The sequence below is a fragment of the Vigna unguiculata genome, chromosome 9 (assembly GCF_004118075.2).
Source record: "Vigna unguiculata cultivar IT97K-499-35 chromosome 9, ASM411807v1, whole genome shotgun sequence".
NCBI classification, from domain to species: Eukaryota; Viridiplantae; Streptophyta; class Magnoliopsida; order Fabales; family Fabaceae; genus Vigna; species Vigna unguiculata.
Genome location: NC_040287.1, coordinates 15409892 through 15424604, shown reverse-complemented (window position 1 = coordinate 15424604; position 14713 = coordinate 15409892). Strand labels below are relative to the sequence as shown.

Here is a 14713-nt window from a genome sequence, read left to right as displayed (position 1 = left end):
TCGTGGGTGAGCAGCTCGGGGGTGAGCAGAGGTATTCACCACAAGCGCAAGCATTCGCTGAATCCGACCAGACTATATGTATCTGGATGACTCGAGTCAGACTCTAGTGTATTGTTTGAAAAGTCAGAACATGTTTGGATGATATATAAAATGCTTGGATTGTGTATTGACATGTAACTACTTGATGAACTGTTTTACTCTACTTTACCTTGTTTGTTTGTCTGGTTGTCTTGTATGTGGCTCTTCTCTTTTGCGATGATCATCAATTTATTGATGGAAGTAGATACAGAGGTCCTCGTGGTCAACAGGGGAACGGTGACTCCACTACTTACCCATCTGGGCTGGATTTTCTACTCCGGGCTTTCTTTTAGGGCCACGGCCCATGTATTGGCAGTCCTTTAAACTTCCTTTTCATTTCAGTTAAATTTCTGTATCTATTTAGTTTGGCATCGTTGTATGCCATGGTTCATTGTAAGGCATTATGTGGAAACTCCAAGACTGCGCTACTATACTATTTTGTTGTGACATTTCCTTTAATTACGGTTATTAATTAAATGGTGATGAATATCACCCTACAGGGCTTTTCAGCTTGGGCCAATGGCTTGGCCCATTCAGTTTTTCTTTGTCATTAAATAAATACATATTTTTGAATGATTTATTTTCAGTCTAATAATTGGGCTCTATTTGTAGCACATTTTCCACGTTGTGGGCCTTTGAAGGCTAGAAGCCCAAATCACACTAATAAAGATGAGAAGCTTAAGTTGCTACCAATTTATCAAGCAACATCCGTGAGAGGCACGCGGACACATCACAATGATCCAACCTGCACCCGTGCTGCACAGCCTAGTTGTTCTCCTTCTTCCGCATCAATCTAATTGGGCCCGAGCCCAATTTGACCAAACCTCTGCCCCCTCAATGCAACCAGTAGCCCAATTTTTCAAACACGCTGCTAGGGTTCTTTCACGTCGCTGGATTCACTCAACCCTTTCATTTTTCCTTCACACATTTCACCTCCCTTTAGCTAGGTTTCCATTCACGCTCTCCATGCTCTAGCGTCAGGGTTATTGCCGTTAGGATTTGTTGTTAGACGGCCACCCTTTCCTTACTCCTACTTCTGTTAGCTTTCGTCAACATTTGCTTGTTCTCGTTCATGGCAGCTTTGTCATTAGGTGTCTTCCGTTTTCCTTTCCCGGTTGCCTTCATCTATAAAAGGCAAGCCAACCTTTTTGTAACACAGCTTTGATGCATGAGAGTGAGATTTTAATCCCCTTTCGTCTTAGCTCACCTTCTAGTTGAGGTATTCACCTCCTAGGATTCGAACCAGTGAGAGTTCCCCACTGGAACTCAATCTTCCGCTGCTTGTGTGGTGGATTTTCCACCGAACGATTGACGATTCACGGCCTTGCGAGGAGTTTCCACCGAGGATTCGCTGAGGCTCGCTCATCATTTGGTAATCAGAGCTCCGGTTTTGAGCTTGGAGCATGGAGGTCTTCAAAGATGAGTATCTTTGTTCTTGTTTCTTCTTTTCTGTTCGATTCTGTCTTGTTCTTGCTTGATTGGTTTTTGTTTTGTGTCTCTGGTCTCGAATCTATGTGTTGTTGGTTGTTTTCACTGAAATTGATTCAAATTTGTTTGTTTGGAATATTCATGAATCAAGACTGATGATATCATGTCTTAAGCTGCCTAATCTGCCGTTCAAATGCATGTCCATTAGGATTGATTTCATTGTTTTACCTAGCTTTGAATTTTAAACTCATTGTTTTGTCATAGGTTTTTGTGTAGCCGTTTTATCTGTTGTTGCTTCCATAGAATTGTGTGTGCTGTTAACTGTTTCTGCATCAGTCGTGCTGAGTATATTTAGTTTCCTATGTTTTGTGGAGTTCTTTAATTACTAATAGATCACTAGCAATTTTTTGCATTTTATAATTCTAGCTGTTTCAGTTTAATTCGTGCCTGTTGTTTGATTTCTGTCTGATTCGTGTTGTTCCTTCGTCAATTCTATTTAAACTGTTGTTATTCTCCCTCTATGCTGTCTGAAAATTCATCTGATGGCCAATGATTGATTCAGACCGAAGCACTTGTTGCACATTCCATTACAGTGTACTCTGTGGAAATGCAAGTGTGGTCATATGAATGCATAGGTTGCATTTGTTCTGGTACAATTGTTTGCTGATTAGACTACCAAGCTTGTTAATCGAATGAATGGATTCACGTTTGAATTTGAAATTAGCCTCGGTCGTGTCTTTTAGATTTGAACTGGTTTCGTATCATTAGTCCTTCCAGTACTTTTGCTTTACTTTCTAGTACTGGTTTCGTATTTTGCTATTCTTTAATCTTTGAATATGTTGCTTTGGCCATGTGAATTTACCTTGTTTGAAACAAGTTGTATTGGTTGATATTAGCATGTGCATTGTCATGTCATGTTGCTTGGAATCCTTTGTTTCAGTGTTGTTCTTAATTGTTGCACTAAGTCGAGACATGAGGAATTTGTGTACAATAGCCTATTTCTCCTTGTGGCTTGATAACATTGTGGAGTGAACATTGGATTCACTGTGAAACATTGGATTTGCCTATATCAGTTTCAGTGCATCACATCTTTCGTTGATTCTTGCTGCATTAATCTCCTCAAGTCTTCGATTCAGCTCTGCCATGTAATTTGTTGAGTTGCAGCTGTTGTTTTTTTTTTCAGATTTTGATCATTGAAATTGCTACTGTTGTTGTGTCATAAATCCAGTTCTGCCATATCAATTTTGTCTTGCAGTTTCTGTTTTGGCAAGCTTTTGTTATCAGATTTTAACTACACTGGCCAAGCATATTCTGGTTGCCTATTGTTGTGCCTTGTTACTTTGTTTCCTTTTTGTTTCTTTCAATTATTTATTTTTTAGTTGAATCATTTGCTTTCCATAGTCATATGTATCTGGTTAAGTTGATTTGGGATATATTGTTGTGAAATTTTTGCGAAAGAAAGAGTATCCCATGTGACCTTGGACTGAAAAACAAAAATCAGTGAACATAATTGATAGCTGAAACATCTGAAAAAAAAAAGAAATTGATTACTGAATCAACTACTTTGAGTTCAAAACAGAAAGAAAGAAAGAAAAGTGGATAATTCACAACAATATGTGTCACTTTCCATGTCAACTATGATTGCATATGTTCTATTCTTGATTCAACTTGTTTTGAGTCTTTGTTTGAGTTTGGTTTTGTTCATCTTACTCTAGATACATTCCTTAGGTTCTCTTTTGTGTGCCTTCTTTCTTTCATAGCTTGTTTCTTGCTTGTCTTGCTTTGCTTATTCCAGTGAGTTTGTGATTTAATCTTTCACTTGATGTTGACCAATTCTTCCATTTCACCTTTTCTTTCTTTTCTGCTTTGTTATTCTTATGTGGAAGAATGTGAGTGCTCTTGGTTCATTTTGCTTGCAACTCACTGATTTGGCAACTTTGTAGGTGATTTCCTTATGTTGAAGGTAGAGCAAAAGTGAAAGAGGAACTGTGAGGAAAAACAAAGTGAGTGGCTACCGAGAGGAAACAGGAGTGAGCTGGGACTTCAAGAAGGAGTGCAAACACTGGAGGGACGTTCTTTTGGGGGGCTGGACCGAGAGCAAATAGAGAGCAAACTGGTACAATTCCAGTTGCAGATTTATTTTCCCATTTCTGTTTGTTTTGATGTCATGGATTTTGTGTAATTTTCTTTCTTTCAGTTTTCTCCTTTTTTTGGCTTAGGTGGGAAAATGCTTTAGAGCAATCCCATCCTTAGCATTTAATTGTAATAGTTTAAGGTGTAGTGTGAGGTTCAAGGGGTTCCAAAGGCCACTTGAATTTTCACTTAGGATTTTCGTCTAGTTTATGTTTTCAGTTTTTATGTTTTCTGCCTTTATGTTTTAAATGTCCAGATTTTGTGTAATTTGTATGATTGCTTCTATGTTTTAGGTCACCATGATATCTAGGTGCAAATCTTTAAACACTTAGTTGACCTTTCTTTGGTCATAGGATTTCACACACTTTGAAAGTTGTTTTTCACAACTAAGATCTGTTTTGTTGGGAAATTTTATTGAGAATTTTTGTGAAAGAAATTTAGAGATTTCTGGCTAGGAAAGATTTGGTTTCTAAGCTTGTCCATGAGACTCGCCTCTCTTTCCTGGGAACATCTCTAGAAATAGTTTTCTTTATATTCTCTTTAGAAATTCTTCAAGTTTCTTTGTGAAAATTTGTTTAGATAAGTGTTTCAAAAGTGTTTTCCAAAATGAGTTTCCATTCATATGCTTCTAGTAGTTTGCATTTAGGTAGTCATAGTGAGGATATAATGCATCATACACATGAGAGTACATTCCCTTTCTTTGGTGAGGATATTAGTGGATTATCATACATAGCTTGGGAGAGGGAAATAGATGATTTTGTGCATTCATTCCATCTTAGACATAGTAAATACTACTTTCTTACTTTGTGCATTTCTAGTTTTGTAGGACATGCAAGAGAGTGGTGGGATTATAGGCAATCTAAAGTGGAAAAAGGAAGAAAATCTCCCATTCAAAATTGGAATGAGTTGAGAGCATGCATGAGAAGAACATTCATACCACCTTCCTTTGATTTTGATCGTGAGATAGAGAAAAAGAAAATTGAGATAGCAAGGAGGAAGGAGGAAAAACTCACAATACTCTTAAGAGAGATGAGGGAGTTGGAAGAAAAAGAAAGAATAAGAATTCAGAGAAGAGAGCAAAAAGAAAGAGAGAAATTTGAGCAAGAAATGAAAGAAGAAGAGCGAAAGATGGAAAGGCTAAGAGAAAAAGAGGAACAATTGAGAAAAGAGAAGGAGGAAAACGAGAGAAAAGAATTTGAAGAAAAAGAGAGAGTAAGACAAGAGAAAAAGTTTAAAAGAAAAGAAGAGATTGAGAGAAAAGAATTAATGCTAAGGGAAGTAGAGATACAACATTTTATCCCTCGCATAGACTTCAAGGGAGTAATCCCATCTTTTAACTCTTCCTTATTTGTTATTAATGCTTTTGTCTTAACTCTCCCTAAAATTGCATTTCCACCTTCACCAATCATTTCATACTCCTTAGTGGATTTTTCAAAACAAACCTTTGACTTAGAATTAACTTTTTGGACTTAATTAAGTCAAAGTGAAAATCGATGTTTTGGTGAAATGGGTTTCATTGAAAATGTTTCCAAATATAAAAGTCCATATTCATGTGTCTTAAGAAAATATTGTGAGAAAAGAAGTCCCACATCGATGGGAACTTACTTTGGGGATTACTTTTAATGTTATAAAAGGAGTCCAGTGTTTCCTTAGGAAATTATCCCAAAGTCTCTCCCATCTTATTCCTTTTTGCTTTATTTGCTTGAGAGAAGAATTAAGAGAGAATATTAGTTTCTCCTGTAAGAGAGAAGGTTAGTTTCTCCTTTAAGGTTCTCCTTGTATTAGTTTTTCCTATTTCCAAGAGAGGGGTTGTCATTGTTTTCTCCTTGGGATTAGAGAGAATGATATGTAATTTTTCCTTTTCTTGAATAAATTATATTCGTTGCCTATTATCTATTTTTGTTCCTTTATTTTCATCTTGTATTTTAGTTGTGAGTACTTGTGCTGGTAATCTGATACCCAACAGTGGTATCAGAGCTGTTGGTTCGTATGATTATATTCCGCTGCTATTGTCATTAGAATAGTGTTGTGATAGTGGATAAAGTGTGGTAGTGTGAAAGTGCATGTCTAGGAAAATTCTGGCTAGGAAAGACTTGGTACTTAAGTGTGTCCATCAGTGACCCACCTCTCTTTCCTGGGAATTACCTGGTGCACTGATTCACGGTCTGCTTCCATTGTTCCAGTAGACAGTACTATTCATAGTGAGAAGTGCATAAGTCGGTTTTAAAGCCATGACAACAAGATACGAGATAGAGAAGTTCAATGGGAAAAATTTCTCATTGTGGAAACTGAAGATGAAGGCAATTTTGAGAAAGGACAATGGTCTAGAAGCAATTGAAGAAAAACCTACGGGCATTACAGATAAAAAGTGGAAGGAAATAGATAACAATGCTATAGCAAATTTGCACTTAGCATTGGCAGATGCGGTTTTATCCAGCATTGCGGAGAAGACTACAGCGAAGGAGATTTGGGATACTCTCACAAGCCTGTATGAGGTTAAGTCACTTCACACAAAAATATTCTTGAAGAGAAAACTCTATACTCTTCGAATGAGTGAGTCCACATCGGTGACAGAGCACATCAACAATCTAAATACATTGCTCGCCCAACTTTCGGCGGCAGATTTCAACATAATTGAAAATGAACGTGCGGAGCTTCTACTACAAAGTTTACCTGATTCGTATGATCAGCTTGTCATCAACATTACAAATTACAACGTTGCTGACCTCCTACACTTTGAGGATGTTGCCGGAGCTGTTCTTGAAGAAGAATCCAGGCGAAAGAACAAAGAGGATATGGTGGAAAGTGAAAGGCAAATAGAAGCTTTGGTGATGACAAGAGGTAGATCAACAGAACGTGGATCTAGTGAGAGTCAGTCTCATGATAGATGTCAAAGTAAGAAGCATCTCAAAGGCTACCATTGTGGCAAGAGAGGGAATTTGAAGAAAGATTGTTGGCATTTGAAGAATGGAGGAAAGAACTCTAAGGCATCAACCTCACAAGGTTGTATGGCAAATACCTCGGAGGACGAAGATATTTTGTGATGAAGAGGAGAGATCTGGTAAGTCATGACAGCTCAGAGGATCATGGCAAATGTGTATGTGCTTTTGGGAGATACGTTGCAGGATGCTAATGCAATGATTGCATCGACGAGTCAAGAAGAAACGATGTTGATGTGACATCGTAAACTTGGGTATAAGTCAAAGCGAAATTTGCAAATCCAGGCAGAACGTAATCTCTTACTCGGGCTCAAGAAGGTTGTTTTACCTCTACGCGAGCACTATCTGGTAAGCCAACAAACATAGTCATAGATCACAGATTGCTAGTTTGACTACTAGGAAAAAGGAAAACACAAGAAGACTTGATTTATTTTTATGTAAGGGAATCACCAGAGTTATCACTAGGAGAATCAAAGTTTACTCCAGGAGATTGTGGGTGTATTACATCAAGAGGAAGTCAAATGTGTTGTTACCAGTTCAAGGAATCCAAAGCACGAGTAGAGCTTGAAACTGGGGAAAAATAAGTGCTTGGGCTATGCTAACAATGTGAAGGGGTACCACCTGTGGGTCCCACTACCCACAAGGTTATTGTTAAGCAGAAATGAAATGATGCTCCAACCAGAAGGCGTTAAAGAACAAGAAAACTTGGTTTGCATGGTTGAACAAATCTCAGTACGGTTTAAAGAGAGCTCAGATGTTCATACTAGAGATTTGATTCCTTCATAAGCCTCGATTACAACAGACTGGGTGTTTAGACCATTGATGTTGTATGTGGATGACATGTTGGAGGTAGGCCCCAACAAAGTTCAAATCCAGGAATTGAAGGCGTAATTGGCTAGGGAGTATGAGAAGAAGGACTTGGAACCAGCAAACAAGGATTTTAGGGATGCAAATTCACCAAGACAAAAAAGATAGGAAGGTTTGGCTTTCTCAGAAGAAATACTTACTGATAATCTTGCGGCGCTTCAACATGCAAGATTGCAAGCCAATTTCGACCCCACTTTCTATCAATTGTTCCTCACATATGAGTCCTAGCAGTGAAGCGGAGAGGATGGAGAAGTCTCGAGTACCGAGTGCATCGGTGGTGGATAGCCTTATGCATGCTATGATGTGTACAAGACCAGACATTGCACAAGCAGTGGGAGGGGTTAATACGTTCATGGTGAGTTTGGTGGAGAGCAGTGAAGTATTAACAAGAGGTCCTTAGGAGGAACCTCAGGTGTTGCATTGCGTTTCGGAGGATCAGAATTATGTGTCAATGAAGTCTACGTGGATTCGATCTTACTGAAGTCTACTAGAAGAACAAGCAACATGAAGGCAGAGAATAAAGCATGGTATGAAGATTTGATTAATTTCATCAAAATCTTCAAGTGGGAGATTGTGAGAAAAGAAGTCCCACATCGATGGAAACTTACTTTGGGGCTTACTTTTAATGTTATAAAAGAAGTTCAGTGTTTCCTTAGGAAATCATCCCAAAGTCTCTCCTATCTTATTCCTTTTTGCTTTATTTGCTTGAGAGATGAATTAAGAGAGAATATTAGTTTCTCCTGTGAGAGAGAAAGTTAGTTTCTCCTTTAAGGTTCTCCTTGTATTAGTTTTTCCTATTTCCAAGAGAGGGGTTGTCATTGTTTTCTCCTTGGGATTAGAGAGAATGATATGTAATTTTTCCTTTTCTTGAATAAATTATATTCGTTGCCTATTATCTATTTTTGTTCCTTTATTTTCATCTTGTATTTTAGTTGTGAGTACTTGTGCTGGTACTCTGATACCCAACAAATATACTCTACATGGTATCCAAAATTTTAATAAAAATTTATTTAATGATTTTTGCATATGTGTTTTTGATCTCGGAGGAATTAAGCTTTTGAAGTTGTGGGCCTTAAAGAACCCTCTTGATCTGAGGACAGATCCTCTTCAAGAGGGAAGGGATGATGAATATCACCCTACAGGGCTTTTCAACTTGGGCCAATGGCTTGGCCCATTCAGTTTTTCTTTGTCATTAAATAAATACATATTTTTGAATAATTTATTTTCAGTCTAATAATTGGACTCTATTGGCAGCATATTTTCCACGTTGTGGACCTTTGAAGGCTAGAAGCCCAAATCACGCTAACAAAGATGAGAAGCTTAAGTTGCTGCCAATTTGATCATGCAGCATCCGTGAGAGGCACGCGAACACATCACACTGATCCAACCTGCACCCGTGCTGCACAGCCTAGCTGTTCTCCTTCTTCCGCATCAATCTAATTGGGCCCGAGCCCAATTTGACCAAACCTCTGCCCGCCTCAATGCAACCAGCAACCCAATTCTTCAAACATGCTGCTAGGGTTCTTTTACGCCGCTGGATTCACTCAATCCTTTCTTTGTTTCCTTCACGCATTTCACCTCCCTTTAGCTAGGTTTCCATTCACGCTCTTCATGCTCTAGCGTCAGGGTTATTGCCGTTAGGATTTGTTGTTAGTGTTAGTAATTTTTAGGTCATGCATATATATGACACATAATTAAATGTGTTAGGGCCATTATTTATAAAGCCAAATAATAAAGTGATCTGACTAAATTAAAGATTTGGCTAAAGGCATATGTCATGAAAATAAATATTGTGTAGAGACCACTTAGTAATATCTAATTTGATGAGGGGCCAAATTAGAAATACTAAAACTTAAGTAATTCAGTTTATAAATGGTCGTGGTCCCCTTCTGAGAGCACACATAGAGTCATAACGTACTTTTTCTGTTCCTTTCTCCATATCCCCATCAAGAGAGAAAACCCAAAGGGAAATAAAGGTGCTCTACAGGAGGAAGATCAGTGTATCATTAGTGCTCGCTAATATTATCGTTATGGTCAATTCAGGTACGCTTCCGTTTACTTTTTACAGCATGATTATCAGTATGGGATATTGTTTATGATTGATTGTCAGAATCAATAATAGGATCATATTCTGCGTTTATGCTTACATGTGGTATCAGAGCCACCCATACTTGATTCATGTCTGTCTTTGGTTAATTTAATTAATTTCTATTCAGAACCCTAAATCCCTAATTCTGAAACCCTTAATCCCAATTTTGTTATTTTTTTGGAGAAAAATCTCAAATTGAGAATCCTAGGGTTTCTTAAAACCCTAATTTAAGTAAATTATTTTAATTAATTTTGAATTTTAGGTTCAAGACATTTGAACATAAGGATTTATATTTTAGAATATAAATAATTTTATTTATTTTATATATTTTTTGGTTGTTTAATATATAAAATAAATATATTTGGTTTTGGAATAAATATATAATCAAATTTTGGTTTTGTTTAATATTTTAAATGAATTAATTGAATCAAGAAGTCACCAAAGTGACCTCTCTTGAGTAGATAGTTCGTGAAAAAATGTTAAATGTTGGTGTTTATGTACGTTCATGCGAGTATTGATCGGCCCAAAGGAAGATTAATATTTGGCCGGATTGCATACACACTTGTGATGATAAACATGTGATAATTATAAAGATTTACTTTGTCGATGATAAATTAATCCAAAGATTAGTTTGTTGTTGGACGTGCTTTATTATCAATGTTTGATCATTACAACCAGATACCTCTAGCAGTTGATATTACTGTCCAAAGACTTGATATTAATGGTGCATTGGGTGTTTTGGGATGGGTTAAACCATTATTTGAATATTTTTTATAATGATTTATTTTATTATGTGAGCATAATAAGTTATTCCTCTAGTTTTATATATATAGCTTCAGTTGCTTCTGTATCTGCCAATGTGAATTCTGTTTCGATCCTCAACGGAACAAATTTCAAGGACTGGAAAAGGAACATGGAAATTGTTCTCAACTGCATAAGTCTAAAGCATAGTCTTGCTATGGTCTGTTCTGAGGTCAATTTAGCGTCAGTACCTAGTAACACTTGGTGGTTAGACTCAAGTGCTACTACTAACATCATTGTTTCTATGTAGGGTTGCCTAAACTACCGGAAGCCAATTGATTCTGAAAGATGGATATATGTTGGAGATGGAAAATCAGTGGAGGTGGAGGCTATTGGGCATTTTAGATTATTATTATGTACTGGTTTTTATTTGGATTTGAAAGACACTTTTATTGTGCCGTCATTTAGACGGAATTTAATTTCAGTTTCTTATTTGGACAAATTCGGTTATTCTTATTCATTTGGAAACAATGAATTTAGTTTGTCTTTTAATTCAAATATTGTTGGAACTGGTTCACTTTTGGCTTATGATAATCTATATTTGCTTGATACTATGACCACCTATAATGAAACCCTCAATACAGAATCTCATGGTACTAAATGTAAAATTGACACTACTCAATCAGGAGCATTATGGCACAAGGGCTTAGGTCACATCTCTAAAAATAGAGTTGAACGACTTGTGTCAGATGGAATCTTAGAGTCCATTGACTTTACAAACTTTGATGTTTGTGTTGAATGCATTAAGGGCAAACAGACCAAAGCAAAGAGATTAGGTGCATATAGAGCTTTAGACGTCTTAGAGTTGATTCATACGGATATTTGTGGGCCATTTCCTACACCTTCTTGGAATGGTCAACAATACTTTATATCATTCATAGACGATTACTCAAGATATGCATACTTATTTCTTATTCATGAAAAGTCACAGTCTTTGGATGTGTTCAAATCTTTTAAAGTTGAAGTTGAAAATCAACTCAACAAAAGAATTAAGTCTGTTAGATATGATCGTGGTGGTGAGTACTATGGTAGATATGATGGATCAGGTGAACAACGTTCAGGACCTTTTGCTAGGTACCTAGAGGAGTGTGGAATTGTCCCACATTACACCATGCCGGGATCATCCAGTATGAATGGTGTAGCTGAGAGACGAAACCGGACTCTTAAGGATATGGTAAGGAGTATGATTTGTCATTCCACCTTACCAGAGTCACTCTGGGGAGAGGCACTAAAGACGGAAGCTTATATTCTAAACAAAGTACCAACTAAAGCAGCTACTAAAACACCTTGTGAGCTTTGGATTGGGCGAAAGCCTAGTCTAAAGCATTTCCATGTGTGGGGTTGTCCAGTTGAGGCAAGGCCTTATAAGCCAAATGAAAAGAAATTGGACTCCCGAACAGTAAGTAGTTACTTTATTGGTTATTCTGAGAGATCCAGGGGATATAAATTTTATGATCCCATATTAAAGATAATTTTTGAGACAGAGATTGCTACATTCTTTGAGGATATTGAGTTTGGGGGGAAGAATCAGATTAGGAAATTTGTTTTGGAGGAAGAATCGGTAATAATTCCAGAACCGATTCAAACAATTACTTTTGATGAAGTAAGTTCAGAACCTCCACAAAACATTGCTGATGAACCCCATACTCAAGATGATTTGGTTGTTCGTGAAGAACAAACTCAAGATCCTCAACAGCCTATGCTTCATGAGCCAGCACCTTTGCGAAGATCCATGAGAGAAAGGAGAAGTGCCATTTCAGATGATTATGTTGTATTTCTCCAAGAAAATGAAGATCCTAACAATGGTGTGATGGAAGATGACCCAATCACCGTCCGTCAAGCCATACAGGATCCTAATTCAGAAAAATGGGTTGCAGCAATGAGGGAAGAGTATAAATCCATGCAAGACAATAAGGTTTAGGAAGTTGTCCCATTACCAGAAGGTGTGAAACCCATTGGTTGTAAATGGTTATTTAAGACCAAATGGGATTCTAACGGTAATGTGGAGAGGTATAAGGCTCGTCTTGTAGCTAAGGGATTTACTCAAAAAGAAAGGATTGACTTTAAAGAGACTTTTTCTCCAATTTCATCAAAAGACTCTTTTAGGACAATTATGGCTCTTGTTGCACATTATGATTTGGAGCTTCATCAAATGGATGTCAAAACGACGTTTCTCAATGGTGACATTGACGAGATTATCTATATGGTGCAACCAGAAAATTTTGTGTCGGGAGACCCAAAGAATATGGTTTGCAAATTGACTAAATCCATTTATGAACTAAAACAATCATCCCGTCAATGGTACCATAAATTTTATCAAGTAATTCTCTCATTTGGCTTCGAGATGAATCTTGTTGATGATTGTGTGTATCACAAGTTTAAGGGGAGCTAGTTTATTTTCCTGATCTTGTATGTTGATGACACTCTGCTTGCCACTAATGATATAGGCATATTGCTCGAAACTAAGAAATTTCTGTCAAAGAATTTTGAAATGAATGATCTTGGTGACGCCTCCTTTGTATTAGGAATTCAGATACATCGAGATTGATCTCGGGGTATTCTAGGATTATCACAAAGGAGCTATATCAATAAAGTTCTTAAAAGGTTTAGCATGCATGAATGTAAATCCGGGGATACTCCAGTTGCTAAGGGAGACAAGTTCAGTCTCAATCAGTGCCCAAAGGGAAATTTGGAAATTGAGGAAATGAAGAAGATTCCTTATGCGTCAACTGTAAGGAGTTTGATGTATGCCCAAGTATGTACGCGTCCAGACATAGCATACATAGTTGGGGTTCTAGGAAGATACTTAAGCAATCCAGGAATGGACCATTGGAAAGCAACAAAGAGGGTCATGAGATATTTAAAGAGAACAAGAGGTTATATGCTCACATACAGGAGGTCAGACCAATTGGAGATCACTAGGTTTTCTGACTCAGATTTTGTAGGATGTCAAGATAGCTTAAAATCTACTTCAGGTTACATTTTTATGTTGGCAGGTGGTGCGGTTTCTTGGCGCAGTGTCAAGCAAACCCTTACAGCTTCATCCACCATGGCAGCAGAATTTGTAGCATGCTATGAGGCATCTAATAACGGGATATGGCTGAGAAATTTTGTCACAGGGCTGAAAATTGTGGAAAGCATTGAAAGACCACTTAAGTTATATTGTGACAATAAATTAGTTGTATTGTATTCCAACAACAATAGGAGCTCGACTAAGTTGAAGCACATCGACATTAAGTTCCTAGTTGTTAAAGAAAGAGTATAGAGTGGACAGATTTCCATAGAACATTTAGGGACAAACTCCATGATTGCAGATCCTCTAACTAAAGGACTTCCACCCAAGGTCTTTCATGAGCATGTTGCTCACATGGGTGTTTTACAGTTTGAGGAATCTGAGGTTTAGTGGAAGATAGTCATTTTTATATGTTTTATGTTCTATGTTTAATTTCTTGTATGCATACATTAAACTTTCAAACATATTTGGTTATTTATATATGTGGTTTTAATTTTACACTTTGTACATTAAGTTTTTATATTGATCTAATTAAGTTAAAGTTTGGACTAGTTGAAAATAGATGTGTATATACAGATCACCTTCACATAATTTTTCATGCTACACATTTCATGATGAATCCATGTCATTTGGTTGTGTCAGGATTAGTGATCATTGTTGGTTTTAGTTGTGATTGATGCAATGAAAAACTGGTTTGGTTCTACATACTGATATAATCAATGGACGGGACTTTTGGAGTATGCTCGAGTAATATAATGGCAATTTTGAGCTCATAAAGTATAACACATTTATAAGGTTGTAAGGCCATATATATTTGTGACTAGTGGGAGATTGTTAGTAATTTTTGGGTCATGCATATATATGACACATAATTAAATGTGTTAGGGCCATTATTTATAAAGCCAAATAATAAAGTGATCTGACTAAATTAAAGATTTGGCTAAAGCTATATGTCATGAAAATAAATATTGTATAGAGACCACTTAGTAATTTCTAATTTGATGAGGGGCCAAATTAGAAATACTAAAACTTAAGTAATTCAGTTTATAAATGGTCGTGGTCCCCTTCTGAGAGCACACATAGAGTCATAACGTACTTTTTCTGTTCCTTTCTCCCTATCCCCATCAAGAAAGAAAACCCAAAGGAAAATAAAGGTGCTCTACAGGAGAAAGATCAGTGTATCATTAGTGCTCGCTAATATTATCATTATGGTCAATTCGGGTACGCTTCCGTTTACTTTTTACAGCATGATTATCAGTATGGGATATTGTTTATGATTGATTGTCAGAATCAATAATATGATCATATTCTGCGTTTATGCTTACAGTTAGATAACCACTCTTTCTTTACTCCTACTTCTGTTAG

The 14713-nt window shown here is 37.0% G+C and overlaps 1 pseudogene; it reads left to right on the top strand.

The window, feature by feature from the left end:
- The first annotated feature begins 5870 nt into the window (after positions 1-5870).
- Positions 5871-6196, top strand: LOC114162537 (annotated as a pseudogene).
- The last annotated feature ends 8517 nt before the right edge of the window (positions 6197-14713 follow it).